Source organism: Pinus tabuliformis, chromosome 6 (genome assembly GCF_031772625.1).
Source record: "Pinus tabuliformis cultivar Carrire ecotype Pingquan chromosome 6, CPIR1, whole genome shotgun sequence".
NCBI lineage: Eukaryota > Viridiplantae > Streptophyta > Pinopsida > Pinales > Pinaceae > Pinus > Pinus tabuliformis.
Genome location: NC_142292.1, coordinates 1,262,837,272 through 1,262,859,557, shown reverse-complemented (window position 1 = coordinate 1,262,859,557; position 22,286 = coordinate 1,262,837,272). Strand labels below are relative to the sequence as shown.

The 22,286-nt window shown below is 42.9% G+C and overlaps 1 protein-coding gene across 6 annotated transcripts in view; it reads right to left on the bottom strand.

Annotated features, from left to right (window-relative positions):
* Positions 1–22,286, bottom strand: part of LOC149263254 (uncharacterized) — a 463,048-nt gene that overhangs the window by 203,203 nt on the left and 237,559 nt on the right. The window lies entirely within an intron of this gene.

The following is a 22,286-nucleotide window of genomic DNA, read 5'->3' as shown; positions in this document are numbered from 1 at the left end:
GGTTTTTTTGTCAGTTTGTTTGGCCAAATTTACCAATTGTTACAGGAGACCAAATTGTTGTTATGCCGAAGCGGAATTCATGGCAATTTAACTGAAGATAGAGAAGGTGGATTCATTATTTCTCTCATCGGGACTAAGTCGTAAATCTGCCCAAGACGAGCTACAAATCATTCAGTGGAAGAAGCCAAATTAATTGAAAATGACAAGGACCGAATTATTCTAGGACGAAGAACCATGATACAGGATAGCAATTGGCCATTGAGAAGCCGAATTACATGTTGTTCTAGTGGTTGACTGGAAGTAAGTCGAACTGTGGCTGACTTAGTAGAGGTCGATGACTAACGCACTGCCTTGATTCAGGTATCGCATCCTCACCTAGTCAGGATTTGTATGGATAGGGTCGATCTATTGGATGTGTATCTCTGTATGATCACATTTACAGTGCACTGGTGGTTCTGATGAAGGTGTGTTGATCCTATGTCGGGTGAATGTGTGAGATCCAGTGTGTGGAAGATCAAGTGCTGATGTGATTTTTGGAGAAAACAACATTGATTGGTGGCTAAGCATCTATGTTGTCGAGACCATATCATTTGCGCACAACTAGATAAGGTTCGTCCTCGTGGAAACCAGCAGTGGGAGCCAAGACGTTGTGGCCATTAAGGAGGTTTGATCGAAGCGACAAATAAAGTTACCCTCTACATTCACCGGTCCAGTCGTTGTGATGCATTAAGGGAGCGACGAAGTCTGCATACGATTGAGAAGTTCGATCTATTTTGGCAATGTGCAAGTTGAAGGTTAATCGATGGCGTGCAAAAAACGTCGGCTTGATTGCTGTGTTATATCCCCTCTAGTGGAAGTTGGTTCTTGTCGAATTTGCGGGGGCCGTCGAAATTTTGGTGAGCTAAGATCCAAGTGAATTGTTGTGCCAATCCAACTAAGCCAGATTTAATCCATTGCTTAGATTTTTCTTGGAGTCGAGCGGACCACTCACGATGTGTATAACAGAGTAACAAGAACACTCGTAGCATGGCATAGGGGGAAGCTATTAGCGTTTGGCAGAAGACCGGGATCCTTAAGCGAGCAGGTCAATTCGTGGTTTGACTCATTGGCATGATTGGTTAGTGCAACCATCTAATCAAGTCTGAATTAGTGTTGAAGAGCCGTCAAAATTTGTGTTATGTGGAAATTAGCCGAGAACATTCTGAATGTTGCGCGTGTTGTTGTGACGATATATCTACACTATTGATTGTCGAAGTCTACAAATGGATGAATACATACAGTGTGTAAAATGTTGATGTGTAAAGTGCTTAGATCGTATCTCTGAAGATTCCAATCAGGGGAAATAATGGGTGGTTGTGCACGCGTTGGGTTGCTGAGCGATTGAGTGTATGCGGATACTGAGTTACAACCAGCAAAGATAGTCTCGCTCTTTTACGCCATCTGCAATTGGAAATATTTTCCACAAGGGCAACAGCCTACCGATCAATTTGATACCACAATGAATGTTGAAAGGGTGAGTTGCAGAGTTCGGTGTCAAAGAAGGGTCAATCAATCCAAGTCGTCTTCACAAGCTTGGACAGAATTGCAATGGTAAAAGGTTGCCAATACTTTGAATTTGGTATGGACAAAGTACATGTTGCTTATATGTGTTTATGATTGTGGTAAAGTAGTGATTGTAGAGAAACAGAGCTTGTTAATGTATAGTGTTCTGTCAAAATATGAGGGTTGTGTGCCACGAAAGGTTGAGTGAGTGATTGGTATTTGCCACTGGTGATTGATTATTTGAGAGTAAGATTTGGTTGTGAACCCTACTGTGAATAGTAATTAAGATCTGATATCCACAGTATCATTGTATCCCCATAGTTTGCCTTGTTGTGATGGATTTTCCTGGGCATATTGTCATACAGTCTGTTGTCTTTCTATCATTAAATGAGAAATTGGTTGTCCATCCATTGCTAAGTTGAAGGCAATTGTCAGATTTTGGGAACATATGAGTTGTTGTATGCACAGTCATTATATAAGCTAGCTTGATGTACTTGCCACCATTGAGCCAAAACATGGACAAGACTTTCATGAATCCCCTATTTAAAATAACAACAACAATCAACAGAACCATTTCCAAGGGAATACTTTCCATGTTACAACAAGAGCAGCCACAAAGAGAACATGAAATGGGATACAAAATCTTGACACTCGGGACAAATTTGAGATGCATGGGGGTGACCACAAAAGACCTTCTCAAACTAGAAGAACTTGCTTCACTCCTCTCCAAGGTGGATCAGTCAGATGGGAAGAGCTTGATTTGGGTTCTAAAACCAGCCATGCTTGCTCTCATACAAGACAAGTTTTTGGAGCATCCTTGTAAAGGAGTCAAACTTCTAGTTGCCTCTTGCCTTAGTAGTATCATGATGTTGACCGCACCAATACCTTCTTATAGTGATAGCATTATGAGGAGAATCTTCGAACTGATAGTGGAGACCTTTAGGATTTGGATAACAATGAGGGCCCTACCCTTGGAAGAGGCTAGATATTCTAGCAGTCATGGCCTTGGTTAGATCTTATGACCTCATTTTGAGCTGGGATGTGACGACTTGATCCTACAGATGTTCCAATGCTTCTTCAGCATTAGGAAACATCATCTTGATACAGTCATAACACAGATGCAGTCCATTTTGTCCTCATGTATGGGAGGCCATGATGCCATTTGCAGGAGGTTGCAGTCTCAGTTGTTGGCCACTTGGAGGGAGGAACAGTTGGTTTCACTTGCTGCTTATGAACTAGCCAGGTTTGAGCAAAACATTGCACTGTTCCGGAGACGGTTGATCCAGGAGGAGTTGCAATGGATTTATGGTGACCAACTATGTTGCAAGATTGAGATGAGCAGGAAGGGTCTTTGCTTCATCTGCAAGGAACCTTGGGGACCTAACCACTCATGCTTGAGTGATGCGGATGAGATGACAAGGGCAGAGCAGGGGGAGATCCCTTCTGATTTTCAGGGTGAGGATTTTGCTTCTATGGTTGAGTCCATGAGTTCATATGAGGATACCCTTGAGGAGCATGAGCGGTCATGTGGGTATGTTGGCAACGGCCCAGGTCTGCATTCATGTGAGATGGAGTACGATGAGCAGCATATTGTCCGGGAAGCAGACTTGCTAGGTGAGCGAATGATGATTCAGCATGGAGAGCACATAGAGGAGCAGGAGTCAGCTGAGGGGGACGATATGCACAGTATGCATGATGAGCCTTTTGGGGAGAGCTAGTTGGAGGTTCGTATTGAGCCCATGATGAAGGAGAGTGAGCAGCGATTCTTGGGGCCAACCATCAATGAGGAGCAGGAAGATGTACAAACAGCTAACAAGGCAACAGTATTTGCAAACACATGTCCTCAAGAGGTGCGAGGGTCTGACAGGATAGTTTTGAGGGAGGTTGGTAGACTAGAGAAGCGTGGAGTTTCCTGTCAGACAAGAGAGATGGCAGTGCATTCATTCTTGGGTCTACCCATTGATGAGGTGCTAATATATTTAGTGGCAGCCAACAAAGATGTAGCATTTTCAGGCAGCAGCCCTCTCCAGGAGTACATAGAGAGGACAACTTGCCCACTTTTTCCCACTATAGGGAGAGGGGTAGGATTTCTTGGACATATTTTGTTGGTTGATCGAGTAGAGCATCAGGAGTTGAGCATGGACCAGTATCAACCTAGTAGATGTATTCCTTGCACAAGTTTCCATACATTAGATTGGCGGGAGATCTGAGTTGGTATCTTATTAACAGAGTATCGTTTTTAGTCAGGAGCATTGTACTGCAAGAGCCCTTAGATGTGAGGGGAACTGTTAAAATTGGAAACCAGGGCAAAACTTCATGTGGGTCATCTTATTCATGGCTAATAATATTTTTATTATATTCCTCTCGTCGAGAGGTGTAGGATTGATATAAAGATCATCCAATTCCGATAAGTATTCATGGAGATAGAAATTTATTTTGATTATGGAATTATTATCAAGCCGACCTACAACTCATGTAAGCTCAGAAGCCCAACAGTCGCATCTATTCACCCACCAACGTTGTGTATAAATATAAGAGGACTTTTCCTCATTTAGACTCACTCATATCATCACATCTCCCTCTCTCTACTGCGCAAATATGAGTCTCTTCTCTACTGCGCTGAAATGGGTCTCTCTCTCTCACACATGTGAAGCCGGAAGCTGTTGAATTTGAAGCTGCAACTGCAGAAGTAAAGATTGACTTGCGTGGCCTAGAAGATCTCCTCTTTGGAACTACGTTGTAGGTTCATCTGAATCTCCTTTGAAAGCCGCAACTTTTGGTGGTGGAATGAAGTCAATCCGACGAACGGTTTGCAAGATATCGACTGCCCTAGTTTGAAGCCGGAAACTATTGAATTTGAAGCTGCAACTGCAGAAGTAAAGATTGACTTGCGTGGCCTAGAAGATCTACTCTTTGGAACTGCGTTGTAGGTTCATCTGAATCTCCTTTGAAAGCCGCAACTTTTGGTGGTGGAATGAAGTCAATCCGATGAACGGTTTGCAAGATATCGACTGCCCTAGTTTGAAGTCGGAAACTGTTGAAACTGAAGCTGCAACTGCAGAAGTAAAGATTGAATTGCGTGGCCTAGAAGATCTCCTCATCTGAATTGCGCTGTAGGTTCATCTGAACCTCCTCTGGAAGCCGAAACTTTTGGTGGTGGAATGAAGTCAATCCGACGGTCGGTTTGTGAGATATCGTCTGCCCTAGTTTGATAATGAAGCCGCTAATGCTGACGCTGCTGATCTAGGGTTTGCTACTGCTGATATGAATCAGATTTATTGTACTATTTCTCTCTGCTGAATTATTGAAGATAAAAGAAGATTTGATCAAAGGGTTTCCCCACACATTGTGGGGTTTGTCCCTGGCTAGCCGCCACATCTTGTGTCTCTTGTCTTGGCTTGTTTTCTGTCAATCGTTTAATGTTCTATCTGCACTTTACTTTATGTACATGTGATTGTTAATCGGTGGAATATAAGAAAAAAAAGAAGTAAACTGTTATAAGCATAGAACATACCATAACTTAACATGGTATCAGAGCTGAGGTGAAGACAAAGCCCGAGCAAGAGCAAGAGCAATCATTGAAGAGAAGATTGGCAAGGCTATCCTAAAAGAACTATGGGGTCCTCAACACTCTTTCCTGCCGAAGACAAGCTCCGTGAGAAAGCTGACTATCACGGATGGAAGATGTCTATCGATCTAACCCTTGAGAATCAAGGAGTGTTGGATCATGTGAGAGGCAATATTGTTGAGTCTCCATCAAATGCATCCGCTGCTGCCTGGAACAAATGAAAAAATGGAGAAGTCAAAACAATAGAAGATCATCCGGGACTCTATCAACAAGCACTTGGTGGCCTACATCTCTGAACTGGACACCTCCAAGGAAATCTATGATAGACTGGTGAGTTTATTTAAAGTTAATGATGCAGATCAAGTTTTGTTTCTTAGAAATAAGATGAGGGAAATCAAGAAGGGTAAAGATGAAAGTATGCAAGCATACTTCTTAAGAATCACTGAGATCAAGAACGATCTCCTATCTATTGGGGAAACAATTACTGACAGAGAAATGGCACTCACAACTCTTGGAGGATTGCCATTTGAATGGTATGTGTTCAGGACTACTCTTTTGAACTATAATGTAATTCATGGTTTCGAGGAATTAATGGCTAGATGCATTCAAGAACAAACAAGGGTAGAAGAGCAGGAAATGCCCATGCCTAAAGGTCCTCCTACTGCCTTTTCTTCTCATGTAAAGAAAAGAAATAATTCCGAGACTAAATCAAAAGGAAAGGCTGGACCTAAGGCTAGAAGAAAATGACGATGTTACATTTGCGATAAAGCAAGTCACTATGTATGAGATCATGAGCATCATGATGAATGAGATCATGGACATAAAGGGCAACATGAGATCATGCACATATAGGATAGCATGATGATGATGCACACTAGTTTGAGCAGCATTATGATGGATAAAATCATGGACATGGGCAGCATGATGATAATCATGATTAGAGAAGCATGGTACAGTATGCAGTGGTGCAACTCGAAATCCCTCTGATGGCAATCAAAGGAATGACAAATTCAACAGCAAAGGTAAGAGGAGAGCTGGGAATCAAGGAAGAGGACAAGAATTCAAGAAGGCTAGAAATTCTAGGATGTATTAAATGCACCTGACCTCAAAAGGAACCTGGTGTCCATCTTGGCAATGGAAGACAGAGGCTTCAAGGTAACCTTCAGCAATGGCAAGGTATGTATATGGAAAAATAATGTTAAAGATGCCTTTACTCTTGGGTTTAGTGTTGATTCATTATATCAGGTCGATGGAAGTCCGCTAGGTGTCATGTCTTGTGACACATCTCTTTAGTCCGAACTTTGGCATCGGAGGTTTGCCCACCTTCATTACAAAGCTCTCCCCGATGTAAGACAGATGGTAACAAAGATGCCCGAATTCCAAGTAGAGAAAGAAGGTGTATGTCCAGGATGTGCCTAAGGAAAGCTCAAAAGGGGACCATTCCCCTCAAGCCAAAGCAAGACCTCCGATATATTACAATTGGTTTACTCAGGCACACCTGAGGTTGGCATTAAGAGGGAGACTACTACACCACATACTCCTGAGCAGAATGGTGTGGTGGGAAGGAAGAACCACACGATGATGGAAGCTGTCCGGGCCATGCTACATGATCAAAGACTTCCAAAGTTTCTATGGGCTGAAACTGCAAACACTGCCGTATATGTACAAAATCGATGCCCTCATCAAGCATTGGGTTCCAAGACTCCTGAAGAAAAATTCACCGGTAAGAAACCTGATGTTTCTCATTTTAAAATTTTTGGAAGCCCTGTATACTTTCATGTGCCGAAAGAGAAAAGAAATAAATTGGGAGCATCTGGAAAGAAGGGAATTTTCGTGGGCTATGGTGAAAATACTAAAGGCTATAGAATCTATGTAGTCGGTCAAAGGGAAGTCATAATTAGTCATGATGTCACCTTTGACGAAGATATGGCTCTCAGCAAGGTGATCAATCTTCCGACTTTGAGGAGCTCTCAAGAAGTCGTCACCAGGGAACCGAAAGAAAAGGATGATGAATCAATGCCTGATGTAGAAGAACCCATGGATCCGATTGATCCTCCTCCATATGAGCCTTCCTCTTCTAGGAAGAGGCCTTCATGGCTTAAGGGGTTACTTGATGATGCTGAAGGACATGCTGCACCCCGAGGAACCTTTTGTGAAAGTAAGAAACCTAATAGGTATCAAGGATACCTGACCATCATGAGCACGATCATACAAAATGAGCCTTCGTCATTCTCAGATGCCGTCAAGCATCAAGTATGGAAGGATGCTATGACCGAAGAATATGAGTCTATCATAAAGAATGATGTTTCGGAAGTAGTTCCCAGAACCCTGGACAAGACAATTGTTAGTTCAAAATGGCTTTACAAGATAAAGCATGCAGCAAATGGAAGTATGGAAAAGTATAAGGCTCGTTTTGTTGCTCGAGGTTTCTCCCAAAAGGAAGGTATAGACTATGATGAGATATTTGCACCTGTTGCCAGATATACGACCATCCGCTCGATCATAGCCCTTGCCGCTTCACAAGGATGGAACCTACATCAGATGGATGTCAAGACTGCGTTCTTGCATGGCTCGATCAAAGAAGAGGTCTACGTGGAGCAACCCGAAGGATTTGAGATTTATGATCGAAAATCTCATGTATGCAGGTTGAAGAAAGCTCTCTATGGGCTGAAGCAAGCACCCCGAGCATGTTATGAGAGGATCGATAGCTACTTGATGAAGCTGGGATTCACTAGGAGTGAAGCCGATCCTAACCTTTACTTTAAGGTTGAAGATGACAAGCCTCTCATATTGGTGTTGTATGTGGATGACCTCTTTCTAACAGGTGCAGACCCTCTCAATCACAAATGTAAGAGGGTGCTGGCCTCTGAATTTGAAATGAAAGACCTAGGACTGATGCACTACTTCCTAGGACTTGAAGTGTGGCAAAAGCCAGGAGAAATTTTCCTATCTCAAGGAAAATATGTGGTGAAGATATTGGAAAGATTCGGAATGATGGACTGCAAGCCTGTAACTACTCGGATGGAGCTTGACTTCAAGAAGTTAAGCAGTAGTGCTGCTGGACCTGTTTTACGAAATGCTACCAAGTATCGGCAACTCGTCGAAGCATTAATGTTCTTAGTGAACTCCCGTCCAGATATATGCTTTGCAGTCAACACGTTGAGCCAGCATATGGTTGAACCCCACCACATACACTGGATTGGTGCCAAGAATCTGCTGAGATATCTTCGTGGCACTATCACTTATGGGTTAAGATACATTGCCAGAGATGTGAGACTATTTGGATACACAGATGCTGACTGGGTAGGCAATGTGGAGGACCGTAAGAGCACTTCCAGGTGTTGTTTCTCCTTGGGATCTGCTTCGATATCCTGGATGAGCAGGAAACAAAAGTTGGTGGCTTTGAGCACCGCCGAAGCAGAGTATATTGCTGCTAGCATGGCCTCGTGTGAGGCAGTCTGGTTGCGAAAGCTCTTCAGTGAGCTGTTTGGATTTACATTGGATACCACTGTGATTCTCTGTAACAACCAGAGGTGGGATTCGATTATTGAGGAATCCTGTATTCGTCAATTGCTCTAGCAGATAGACATCATCTGGGATATGGTAAGTTGATGAGCAAGGAAGCTCCATCACATTAAGATGATGTACAGGTTGGTACACCTTGTCAAAGCCCCGAGGAAAGATCTAATCTGTGATTTTCCAAAACGACTTGGAGTCCGCAAGAAACCTTTGTACAAGGGTCCTGCATGTTGCATACATTGAGCTCTGGGAGCTCTAAGGGCTTGTGGTTCCTACTGGAGCAACATATGACAACAAGGTGACTCACCCTCCCCTAGTGGTGCACACTGGAACAAGATGATTCGCTCTCTTGTGGGACAAGATGATTCGCTCTCTTCTGGAACAGGATGATTCGCTCTCCTGTGTAGCAGGATGATTAGTTCTCCTGTGAGGCCTGGATTGATGTGTTCTCCATGGCAGCCTGGATTGATGTGTTCTCCATGGTAATTGTAGCAGGATTGATGTGTTCTACTGTGAGGCCCGAATTGATGTGTTCTCCATGGCAATTGTAGCAGGATTGATGTGTTCTCCTGTGAGGCCTGGATTGATGTGTTCTCCATGGCAATTGTAGCAAGATTGATGTGTTCTCCTGTGAGGGCAGGATTGATTAGTTCTCCTATCGAGGCATCCTACCCATGCAGTCTGGGACTCATGGGAAGTACCTCTCATCTGATCAATGAGCAGGGAAATGAAGTTAGGGACCATAGTAGCACTGATGGACGCATCGTTGTAACTACCGTACTCGCTACGCTAGGATGACCTCCATTGATCTGGGATCAATGATATTGGTCTGGGACCAGTGGTAGGAGTTGTACCATACTATGACGCTGACTTCGGGTCGGTTGAGACTGGTCTGGGATCAGTGGTACATACTCTGAGACTGACTTTGAGTCAGTGGAGGATGATATTGGTCTGGGACCATTGGAGTTGTACTCACTATGACGCTGACTTTGGGTTGGTTGAGATTGGTCTGGGACCAGTGGTACATACTCTGAGACTGACTTTGAGTCAGTATGATACATCCTCGATCATTTCTTCTTCTTCATAATTCAGACAAAAGCAGAGTAGAACAGAACAATGCAAGAGCAGAGCAGAACAGAACAAAACAGTACAGATCAGTGCAGGGCAGAACAAGACAAAGCAGAACAGGCAAAATAGAGCAGAGCAGGGCAAGGGTCAGGCTGTACAAGGCAATGCATTTGATGGATGAATAGTAACGACCGATAGTCAGATTGCAGATGAAGTTCTCCATGGTTGAGAGGGAGTGTTAAAATTGGCAACCAGCGCAAAACTTCATGTGGGTCATCTTATTCATGGCTAATAATATTTTTATTAGATTCCTCTCGTCGAGAGGTGTAGGATTGATATAAAGATCATCCAATTCCGATAAGTATTCATGGAGATATGAATTTATTTTGATTATGGAATTATTATCAAGCCGACCTACAACTCATGTAGGCTCAGAAGCCCAACAGTGGCATCTATTCACCCACCAACGTTGTGTATAAATATAAGAGGACTTTTCCTCATTTAGACTCACTCATATCATCACATCTCTCTCTCTACTACGCAAATATGAGTCTCTTCTCTACTGCGCTGAAATGGGTCTCTCTCTCTCACACATGTGAAGCCGGAAGCTGTTGAATTTGAAGCTGCAACTGCAGAAGTAAAGATTGACTTGCGTGGCCTAGAAGATCTCCTCTTTGGAACTGTGTTGTAGGTTCATCTGAATCTCCTTTGAAAGCCGCAACTTTTGGTGGTGGAATGAAGTCAATCCGACAAACGGTTTGCAAGATATCGACTGCCCTAGTTTGAAGCTGGAAACTGTTGAATTTGAAGCTGCAACTGCAGAAGTAAAGATTGACTTGCGTGGCCTAGAAGATCTACTCTTTGGAACTGTGTTGTAGGTTCATCTGAATCTCCTTTGAAAGCCGCAACTTTTGGTGGTGGAATGAAGTCAATCCGACGAACGGTTTGCAAGATATCGACTGCCCTAGTTTGAAGCCGGAAACTGCTGAAACTGAAGCTGCAACTGCAGAAGTAAAGATTGACTTGTGTAACCTAGAAGATCTCCTCATCTGAACTGCGTTGTAGGTTCATCTGAACCTCCACTGGAAGCCGAAACTTTTGGTGGTGGAATGAAGTCAATCCGACGGTCGGTTTGTGAGATATCGTCTGCCCTAGTTTGATAATGAAGCCGCTAATGCTGATGCTGCTGATCTAGGGTTTACTACTGCTGATATGAATCAGATTTATTGTACTATTTCTCTCTGCTGAATTATTGAAGATAAAAGAAGATTTGATCAATGGGTTTCCCCACACATTGTGGGGTTTGTCCCTGGCTAGCCGCCACATCTTGTGTCTCTTGTCTTGGCTTGTTTTCTGTCGATCATTTAATGTTCTATCTGCACTTTACTTTATGTACATGTGATTGCTAATCGGTGGAATATAAGAAGAAAAAGAAGTAAATTGTTATAAGCATAGAACATAACTTAACAGGAACTATATGCTCTAGTTGGCAATAGGATGTAGGCTGGCTGGTCATTAGTATTTCAGCATTGCACTAGCATGCTGAGATTGACCTTGGTCTATGCCAAGGGGTTAGATTGAAGAGAGGTGATGAGTTGATATTCAGTGGAGAGAGCACCAATCATAGTTGGAGACAGAGCACAACTAGAGCCATGGGATAGGGGTGTTGATGAGTGGACATGGTGGCAATGGGATCTGGGAGGATCTGTTGATGGCGGGTCAAGACAAAGTTTAGTCTGGGATCCAGGCATTGAGGGATCCGTTCTTGGTTGCGTGGCACAGAGGTATGGCATCACCCAATGGTTTGTATGGGATCCAGGTATTGATTCTCAGTTGCATGGGACTGCTAGATTTGTCGACAGATATGGATTGCTTGAGATCAAGCAATCTTGGGGCAGAGGATTTGTGATGTTCCTTTTTCTAGTGTTCCTTATGGCATGGTTAGGATGGACTTTCAGAGTTGGAGGCAGACAGGTCACAGGTACATGTTAACGTCATCTGCAGACTCAGGGGCCTTTGGAGGGGTTTTGAGGAGTTTTTATGAGGTCCGATGGCATTCGCTTGGTATATTCCATCATCCGCACAGTTTGCCTTTCGTTTCATTGCATTCCAACAACTTTCAAAAAACTGAGTTATTAATGGGCCTAACTCAATTAGTTATGCTTAAGGTGCCATTTCGGGAGTAATAGTTGGCAGAACGCCTTAGTGTAATAGCTCGTTGGAACTGGAATGAGAAGATCTACAGGATGGGATAGTTAGAAGTGATTTTCAATGACCTGAGGAAGCATGGTGGCCGATTTACCATTTTTCCACATTAAAAAGAATATTTTAATTAGGGGAAATGTGCTCAATGATTAAAATGATAATAAGATACGAGCTTCTAGAGACGTCCATCATATATATAAAAAGAGGAGGAGGATACCATTAGAAGACATCTTGGATTTGATATTGCTTCTTGTATGAGGGGTTGAGAACCCGATTCTCTACTTCATTGGTAGCCCCAGGACGGAAACCCTTGGGTGATTCAATGAGACTAGGCGAGTACCCATCTCCCCTTGGTGAATTCATCCAAAATTCACAGGAGAGCTCAGGAGCATAGTTCAATTCAGATTGGAGGACCAGCATAGCAGTGCAATAGATTATCTTGGACGCCAACTTTTCATCTCAGCTATTTTGATTGTATGTTCATGTAACCCCAGTTTACCCATTATAATAAAAGCTGAGCAATTTCCTGTTCATTGTGTTATTGGGTTGCAGTGCTTTATTTGTTTTCTTTTACATGGAAATCTTCTGTTAATTTAATGATAATTTAATGATGAAATTTGGGTTGAGTTTGATTTCTGCAAATTTGGTGAAAAATCTCGTTTGGGACATTACATATTCACCAATTCTATGCCCACAGAAATGAATTTGAACCTAAGCTCCTAACCAATTAACTCTCCACAACATAGATGCGAGTCATGTATCTCTGTTAAGTGATTTAATGAGGCTACAAGCTCTCTTGTGATGAAATTGTTTTCCACTGTTAGACCTAGCGATCTCTCTACCCGTGTACGTTTTCTTTAGTTTCTCAACACTTGCACAATCTTGAGTCTCAAATCTGGTCGTCAATTTGAACCTTGGCAGTGGAGAATCTAATCATTAGTTTCACTAATGTGACCTTGGCATGGTCACAGGAGTTGAATTTGTAATGTTTGTGGGATATTGTTATGCTCTTGACCTGTGAGAAATTCTAGAATACCAGAAATGCGAAGAAATATAGCCCAGAACACAGAATAAAATGAGAAAAAACAGCAAGTATTTTATTATTCAGAAATAGTTTCAATGTTCACTTGCCTATTTGAGGGGGCAACCTCCAGCAGAGCAGAGCTCGATTACAATAAGACTCGATGATCTTTCCTTTACTAAGTAAGACTATTTATAGCTAAATGACATCCAAAACCCTAACTACTAGTGGTCCCTTGCATAACACGGGTTAACCACTTTATTTATTAACTATGGCCCGTTTACAACTAATTGTGGTCCCTTTTCTCTAATGCGGGTCAACCACTTACAATTATTAATGTGGGCTTTATTTACTCTCTAACTAACTATGACTATGACTCGGCCCATTGGGCTTATTACATAAATAAAGGGGTTAGGGTTGGACCCTAACATGCCCTCCCCCATCAAAAGCAACCTTGTCCTCAAGGTTGAAGCTGCGAAAACTGTTGAAGAATAGTGGTTGGTTCTTAGATCGCATCTTCTAGAGAGGTGTCTTTCCACATGGCGAGGACTTCCTTGATCGTGCAGTCATGGAGATGTCTTTCACAAGTATTGAGGGCCTATTCTGGTTGGAGCCAGAGTGAGCGTTCCTCATCCAATTCGGGTAGACTAGTTTAAATTCTGCAATTTCTCCCCACCACTTTCTTAAGGCATGATACATGGAAGACCGGATGGATTTTTGAAGTTGGTGGCAAGGCCAGTTTGTAGGCGACTACTCCAATGCACTGAAGTATTTGATAAGGTCCATAGAATTTTGGTGCTAGTTTCTGGCAGCCCTTTTCTTTGAGAGATGTTTGCTTATATGGTTGCAATCGCAGGAATACCTGATCCCCTTCTTGAAATGTGCGCTCGGAACGATGTTGGTCTGCTTGTTGCTTCATTCGATTTTGAGCTTGATGTAGATTATCTTTGAGATGAGCTATCATGGCGGCACAGTTCTATAGGAGTTGATCAACTACCTGCACCTTAGAACATCCAGGGATATAAGAAATAGGTGAAGGTGGGAGTTGGCCATACATTGCCTCGTATGGAGTCATCTTGGTGGCTTCATGATAGTTAGTATTATACCACCATTCAGCTAAAGGTAGCCACTGTACCCATTGATGTTGCTTTTATGAAGTGAAGCACCTTAGATATGTCTCCAAACATTTGTTGACTACTTTTGTTTGACCATCGGTTTGGGGATGATAGGCGGTACTTAGTTGGAGTTGCGTGCCTTGTAGCTTGAAAAGTTCTTGCCAAAATTTTTTGGTGAAAGTGGGGTCGCGATCAGACACAATGGAAGTCAGCATGCCATGCAATTTGAAGATCTGGTCCATGAAAGCTTAAGCCACCAAAGTGGGGGTAAATGGGTGGGGTAGAGCACAAAAATGAGCATATTTAGAAAGTCTATCCACAACCACCATGATGACGGATTTGTTGCCCAAATTTGGGAGACCAGTGATGAAATCCATGGAAACATTCGTCCAGACAGAGGCAGGGAGTGGCAATGGCTATAAGGTTCCCGGTAACTTGATTGTTTCTCCTTTGTTGCGTTGACACACATCACATTCAGCTACAAAAGTAAGAATTTCGTTTTTCATGCCAGTCCAAAAGAAAGAACGATGAGCGCGAGCATAAGTCTTCTGAAAGCCTGAATGCCCTACAGTTGGAGATGAGTGCAACTCTTCCAAAATGCGGGTTTTGAGGGTGGATGTCGGCGATATAACTACTCGATCCTTGTAGTGAAGAATATCATCCTTCCAAGAGTAGTCAGCTGAGGAATTAGGATCTTCTCTCAAGTTATTAATAAGTTGGGAGAGAGAGGGGTGTGAGAACCATTCCTTGCAGGCCTCTTCAATCCAATCTGGTATGGGAAGAGAGATTGATAGCAAGGTGCTTTCATCCTCAAATTGGCGCGATAAAGCATCAACTACTACATTGTCACGCCCTTTCTTGTAAATTATCTCATAATCATATCCCAGCATTTTGGCCAGCCATTTATTTTGTTGTGGCGATGATAGACGTTGCTCCAAAAAATATTTTAGGCTTTGATGGTTCATGCGGATTTGGAAACGTCGCCCCAACAAGTATGGTCGCCAGGTGTCTATTGCATGTAAGATGGCCATCATTTCTTTCTCATAGGTAGATTGACCTAGATGTTTTCCACTCAGTTGTTGGCTAGTGAAGGCCAATGGTCGACCCTCCTGCATTAATACAGCACCAATACTAGTACCGGAAGCATCACATTCAATCACAAAAGATTTGGTGAAGTCTGGTAGGGACAATACGGGAGTGGAGCACATGGCCTATTTGAGAGTCACGAACGCCTTCTCAATTGCATCAGTCCAGAGAAATGAATTTTTCTTGAGAAGATTAGTGAGGGGTCTAGCAATGCGACCATAATTGCGAACAAATTTGTGATAGTAACCAGTGAGACCCAAGAATCCCCTCAAACTCTTCAAGGTTTTTGGTTGGGGCCAATCTTGCATTGCCTGTATCTTTTTTGGATCAACCCTCACTCCTTCACAACCCACAATGTGTCCCAAATACTCGACTTCTTCCACACCAAAAGAGCACTTGGACAATTTGACAAATAATTTGTGATTCCGAAGCAGTTGCAAGATCAGGTCTACATGCTGAAGATGTTTGTCCCAAGTTAGGTTGTAGATGAGAATGTCATCAAAGAAGACGAGGACAAATTTTCGGAGATATGGTTTTAGCAGGTGGTTCATGAGGCTTTGAAAAGTAGATGGAGCATTACAAAGACCAAATGGCATGACCAAGAATTCATAATGGCCTTCATGAGTTCGGAAGGCAGTCTTGGGAATGTCTACTTCCTTCATGCGTATTTGGTGATAGCCAGAGCGAAGATCTAGCTTGGTAAAGAATTGAGCACCATGTAGTTCATCAAGAAGATCATCAACAACCGGAATAGGAAATTTGTCTTTGATAGTGAGCTTGTTGAGGGCCCGAAAGTCCGGACACATGCGCCATTCTCCATCTTTCTTTAGCACCATGACCACTGGTGATGAACAAAGACTGATGTTGCGACAAATTGTTGATTTGGGGTAGCATCGGATGTGCTCTAGCCACGAAATTTGGTGGAGAGGTTAGGGCACATGAGATCTCCAATACCCAGAAAGGGTTTAGGCAGATTCTAAACAGTTTGGGAGATATTAAAATAATTAATATTTTTAATGGAGTCCCTAAGTCTAAACTTGGGGAAATTAAAATACTAATGTGAATTAATATAAAACTATGTTATAATGGTCCAAAATACATGGATCAAGCCAGATCTAATCTTAGCAGTCGATTAGGGACTTAATCTTGGTTGTTGATATGTCAACGAGAAAAGTATAAGAGGAGGCTTGAGGGTCACTTGGAGGACACACCAGAGTGATCAGTCATTCTATTCTCTAGAGCGGGGTTTCCTAAGAGAGATAGAATTAGTGATCAGTTGCAGCAAGGGGCAGTGAGTACGAGGCAGAGAGGCAGGGACAGTGCCGAGAGACCAGCGCAGAAGCAGAGAGAGGCAGATGCAGAGCCAAAGGGAGCCACGCAGAGGCAACAGAGACTACGCAGAGCCAAAAGGGCTTGCGTCATCCACGCAGAGGCTGCAGGAGTGACGTAGAGAGACAGAGAGGCTACGCAAAGCCTCAGTAGGATGACACAAAGGGTTTCAAGCTGACGCAGAGGCTAGCAGGGTTGACACTGAGCTTTAGATTGTGCTGGAGAGGGATTTCGTGGAGAAGGTTTTCTGAATACCTGTTTCCAAAGAGAGGTATTGCTGCCAGATTTTATCTCTATCGGGTTAGCCAGTTTGGCACCAAGTGTACTCAGAAAAGAACTGCTTAATAATAAAACCCTCAAGAGATGCACCGGTTTTCCCACATTGGGTTTTTCCTAGGACATTAGTCCAAAAATAACGGTGTCATTTGTGTGCTTGTTTCTGTTTCCTTCAGTTGATGATCTGTAATGTGTTGAGCATGCACTTGTATTTATTTTTAGTATTTACATGGTAAATAACTTGTTAATTAACAGAACAAGTAGGTAGGAATAAATCAGTAAAGTGCATGCAGGGTTTCTAACGTGTCAAACTTAGAAATTCCAAACACCGGCTTCGAGGAGTTCCTTGATGATTTTTTCAATTTCATTCTTTTGGGCGAAAGGATATCGGTATGGGCGCACATTAGGCGGTTGGGCCCCCAGGACCAAAGGGATGCTATGATCATGTTCACCCCTAGAGGATGGAAGCTCTTTAGGTTTGTCAAATAGCTGTTGATGACGGTCTAAGACCTGTTTCATCTTAGGATGAATATGAGTAGTGGATTCAATGGCCTAGATGGCATTAAATTGGGTGATGACTCCGTGATGGCCCTTTTTCAAAAGCTTTCCCATTCGATACGAGCTGATAATAGTAGGAGCACCTACCTAGAGTCCACGTAATGTATGAATGTGGTCGTTCTACTTAAAGCTCATATATAACTCCTGAAAATCCATTGTGATCAAGCCCAGTGTGCAAAGCCATTCAGCACCCAAGACAATGTCACAACCACCCATTTCAATAGCAAATATGTGGGTCTTTAGGTGGTAGTCTCTCATCTGAAGTTTAATATTTTCACAGCAGCCCAATGTTGCACGAAGCGGGAGCGAAGCGGAAGCGCGGAAGCGGAAGCGGGAGCGCGGAAGCGTCATTTTCCAAAAATCTAGGAAGCGAAGCGTCCGCGGAAGCGTCTGCTATATATATATATTTTTTTATATTTTTTTGCATTTATACTCAAAACAAACATCCCAAATACCAAATTAATTGTAGAAGACATGAAAACATGCATATTTTTGCATAAATCAAGATAGATATGGCATCCATGATTCCATTGTAGTTACTAGTATGTACAACAATCATCTATATTCTAGCTATTACAAACATACATCAAATTTTTAAGCATATTATAAAACATAAAACATTTAAGCATATTATAAAACATAAAACATAGAGCATATTATGATTTATCTAGCAAGTGAGCAACTGTCAACATTTGTCATGTCCAAAATTCAAATAATAATGTTTACAAAATATGTCACTTGGTCACCGCCAAGCCAAAAAGGTTCAAAATTCAAATTCACAAGTCTACAAGTCTAATGAGTAATCTATGACAAAAAGTAGTAGATTGTGAATATATCTACTAATCTCTCCTCCTTCCACCACGAATAGAACGTGGTGGCGGGCCTCCACGTGGTGGCAATGAAGAAGATGGTGCCTGTGGAAGTCGTGGCACTGAAACTGATGAAGAAGAACCCCCTGCTGTTGGTGTTGAACCATGGAACCTAGGAACCAAGGGACCAGATGGGGGTGGGGGTGGTGGCATATCAACACGGTCATCATCATCCTAGAATCGCTCAAAAAATTCATGCAAAAAAAAAACACTAGTTAACAAAAAAATTAAAAACATGAATAATTGAATTAGAGAAATGCTTTATAAGGGAAAATTGGAAAATTCATACCACAATGGACATACCTGGAAAAGAGCATCCTCTAATTGCTCTAGTCGCAACACTCCATCCTCCAAATTGGGCTCCTCTGGATTCTTGTCCCAAATCAACAAGTCTTTATTAGACTTTGCATCTTCACAGTAATGGGACAACAATCGCAAGTTGTAATGAACATAAACCAAGCTCTCTTCCCGGTCTAAACTCAACCTGTTCCTTTTAACACTGTGGATGAAAGAATAAGAGCTCCAACACCTCTCTGCAGAAGAAGTGTTTACCACCTGTGATAGCACCCGCAATGCCAAACTCTGTAGAAGTGGAGTACCCCCTCCATGCATGTTCCACCACTCAAGAGCAGAAAAAGTCTCTTGATCTCTAATTGCATGCATGCTCCCAAATGGACCAGTGTTGAGCGTATAGTTGCTCACCTGTCTCCGTACCAATGCAGCCTCCTCCTCATCAGGGATTAATTTACTCAATGCAGCCATATATTTTTGGTGAACCTCTTGATCTTGGTGTGGTTTTCTCCTGCTTCCCCCCCTAGGTGCTGGTGTTGAAAGCCATGATGGATGATAGTATTTAGGTGTCAAAACATATGCTAATGCATGCAATGGAATATTTAGCATTTCCCATCGGTTTTGCACCTCTACACGAATATAATTGTACAAGGTGGTATCTCTAGGCTCAACAATGTCTTTAATCTGCCCCAACATGCTATCCATTTGCTCATACACCTCCCCAATTACTGGTCGATCTGAATCTGCAAACTTGATCATGTAATAAATTGGTTTGGTGAATTGCAAAATATATTTAACCTGTGACCAAAAGTAACTGTCAAGAACAGTGTCCTTGATTGCATTAGCACCATCTGTGTCAGTGTTAATTTCATCCCATGTTTCAGCACACACCAGATTAGTTAAAGCTTGTCTCACCTTCACTAGCCGCCTAAAGGTGAGGTAATAACTAGCAAATCTTGTCTTTGCAATTTTAAGCAATTGCAACTTGGAGTAAGTGCCATAGAAGTAGTTTACCCTTGTATGCCCTGTGATGAATTTAACGAGCTGCTTCCCTTTCCTGTAAACCTCAGCAATCCACCCACAATCTTTGTGTTTCACAATATCATGCATCAAAAGGTTCAATGTGTGAACCAGGCACCCAGACCAAAAGATGTTTGGATGAGTACGCTCAATAATTTTTCCTGCTGCCTTACAATTTGCTGCATTATCTGTGATCACTTGAACCACATTATTCGGACCAACATCTTTGATTGATTTCAATAGGAGATCTGCAATGTTTTGTGCAGTTGCACTGATGGAGGAGGAGTCATGACATGCAATAAATACTGCACCACTAGAAGAAACACCAAGAACATTTATCAAATGTTGGTTTCTAATATTTGTCCACCCATCTGATACAATGGATACCCCAGAATCCACCCACTCATTTGTAAAACGTGTCAAAGCTCTTTGAACCTTAGCTTTTTCTCTTTCTAATAACACTGTTCTAGCTTTCTCATAGTTGGGGGCCTTGTATCCTTTTGGGGCTTCATTGATGGCCTTTACCATGTCATGCCAATAGGGAGAGCGAAGCACATTGAATGGTACACCGCAAGCACAAAGAAAACGGACTATCTTTCCATCCACATCATCCCTCCCAGCAACATTAAGGAAATCCCCTATTGTTCTTCTACCTCCAGAGGTTGCAGAAGTACCATGAGGAGATGAGCAACTACCAAATTTAGAGGTTGCACTTGATTCAGAATGAGTTTTTGGTTTCTTGTTTTTTTGTTGTGCAGCCATCTCTATTTGGATGTATTTTCTTCTTTCTTCAGTTGAAATGTTTGGGCAAATTTGTACCCCCACAGAACCCTTTTTTTCATCACTGTCCAGCACCCCACAAAGATGCCTCCTCAGACGGGTATATGAACCACAATATGGTTTTCCTCCATGACAACCATGAGGGCACACAAATTTGTAAGATCCACCACCCTTTCCCCCATCAAGTTTGGTCACATAGTTCCACAAGGGTGTTGATGTAGCTTTCCCATCTTGTGTTTTAGTGTCCCCTTCAAGTTCATCCCCTTCCTCTTCAAACCCTTCCTCCTCATCATACATTGGGTCACTACTATTAGGACCATCACCAATGTCCTCTTCTGTTTCTTCCCTTCTATTCTTCACCCTTGCCATCATTAAAACCAAGAGTGGAATGATACATAGAAGCCAAAAGAACACCATCTTGGAATATGGATATAGGTGGTGGACAACCTGTAAATAAAGGAGCAAGTAGAAACAATGGGAAAGAGTAGGAAAGGGAGGAGAAAAATACAAATTTTTTTTCAAAAAAACAAGGGAGTTTGGGGTTTGAACTTACCTCTTTAGCTCTTGTAGATGAAGTCCTCCAAGCTCTTGCTCCAAGCTCCTCCTCCTTCTCCTAGCTCCTCCTTCTTCACTCCTCCAAGCTCTCCTCTCTTCTCCTCTCCTTTCCTCTCTTCTCTTCTCCTCTCCTCTCTTCTCTTCTCCAACTCTCATAAACTCAAAGTGAGAAAATGAGGAATGAATGGGGGCTTTATTCTTTTCATTCCTCACCCTAAACTCACCCTAAACTCACCCTAACCCACCCCCTCATTGCTAAGTTAAGTTAACTTTAAAAAAAAATTAAAAAAAATGATGTATTTTCCCTTGCCCGCGCGGTTTTGGAGGAAGCGCTCCGAAGCGCTGCGTGAAGCGCACGCTTCCGGGCCCGAAGCGTGGCGCTTCGAAGGCCCGAAGCGCCATCCGAAGCGCGCTTCGGGGCCCACGCTTCCTAAAATCCAGGAAGCGCTTTAAAAAAACTGAATCGCGCTTCCTGGGGCGCTTCCGGAACGCTTCCGTACGGAGCGCGATTCCGGCCTAGGATCCGGGGGGGGCACTTCCTGCAACGTTGCAGCAGCCTTCACATTTCATGGTCCCCCCATCAGCGATAAGGACATGGAAATTAGAGACTGCCCGCACAAAACAATGAACAGCTTCGGCGACTCGCTTATGGATAAAACTATGGGTGTTGCCACTGTCAATCAATATCACTACTGGTCAATGTTTAAGAAAGCCTCGGATTTTTAGAGTTTAAGGCGAAGAAATGCCCGCCAAAGCATGTAGTGAGATAACTAGTTCTCTGGTGTAGCTGTGAGATCATTGTCACGCTGGGTTTCCTCAACTTCGTCCTCGAACCCCCCAAGGGGTGGGGCTTCCTCAGATGAGCTATTATCAATAGCATCAACATGAAAGAATTTTGGTTCCTTGCATTTATGCGTCGGGGACTATTTGTCATCACAGTGGTAGCACAACCCTTGTTTTCTTCTTTCAACCATTTATGTTGGAGACACCTTTTGAACCTTAAGTGTTTGGGTAGGACCCTGAGCCTGGGTGGGACGCCCCTTGGCTACGAAATTTGGATGAGTGGACTGGGCAACTAAGGCGAGTTCCACCTCAATGGCCTTTTTGTAGGCGTCCATCCATGTAGTTGGGTGGTGCATCCGAACATGGGCTTGGATGGCTTCTTTGAGACCACTGATGAAACACTCCAAGTAGAAGTCATCTCCTAGACCATCAGTTCTGATGGCCAATGTCTCAAAGGCTGTAATGTAGTCTTTTACTGTGCCTGTCTGTCGGAGCTTAGTGAGACGGCCCAAAAAATTAGATTCCCTGTCAAAGCAGTCACATAGGGCTTTTGAGAACATGTGCCAAGTTATGTTCCCGGGATAACATTTCTGATGCCACTGCCACCATTGCCATCTCTCTTGGTCCAAGTAAAGGGCTCCCACACGTAGTTTAGTTTGATCTTCGCAAATATCATTAAGGGAGAAATATTGTTCCATTTG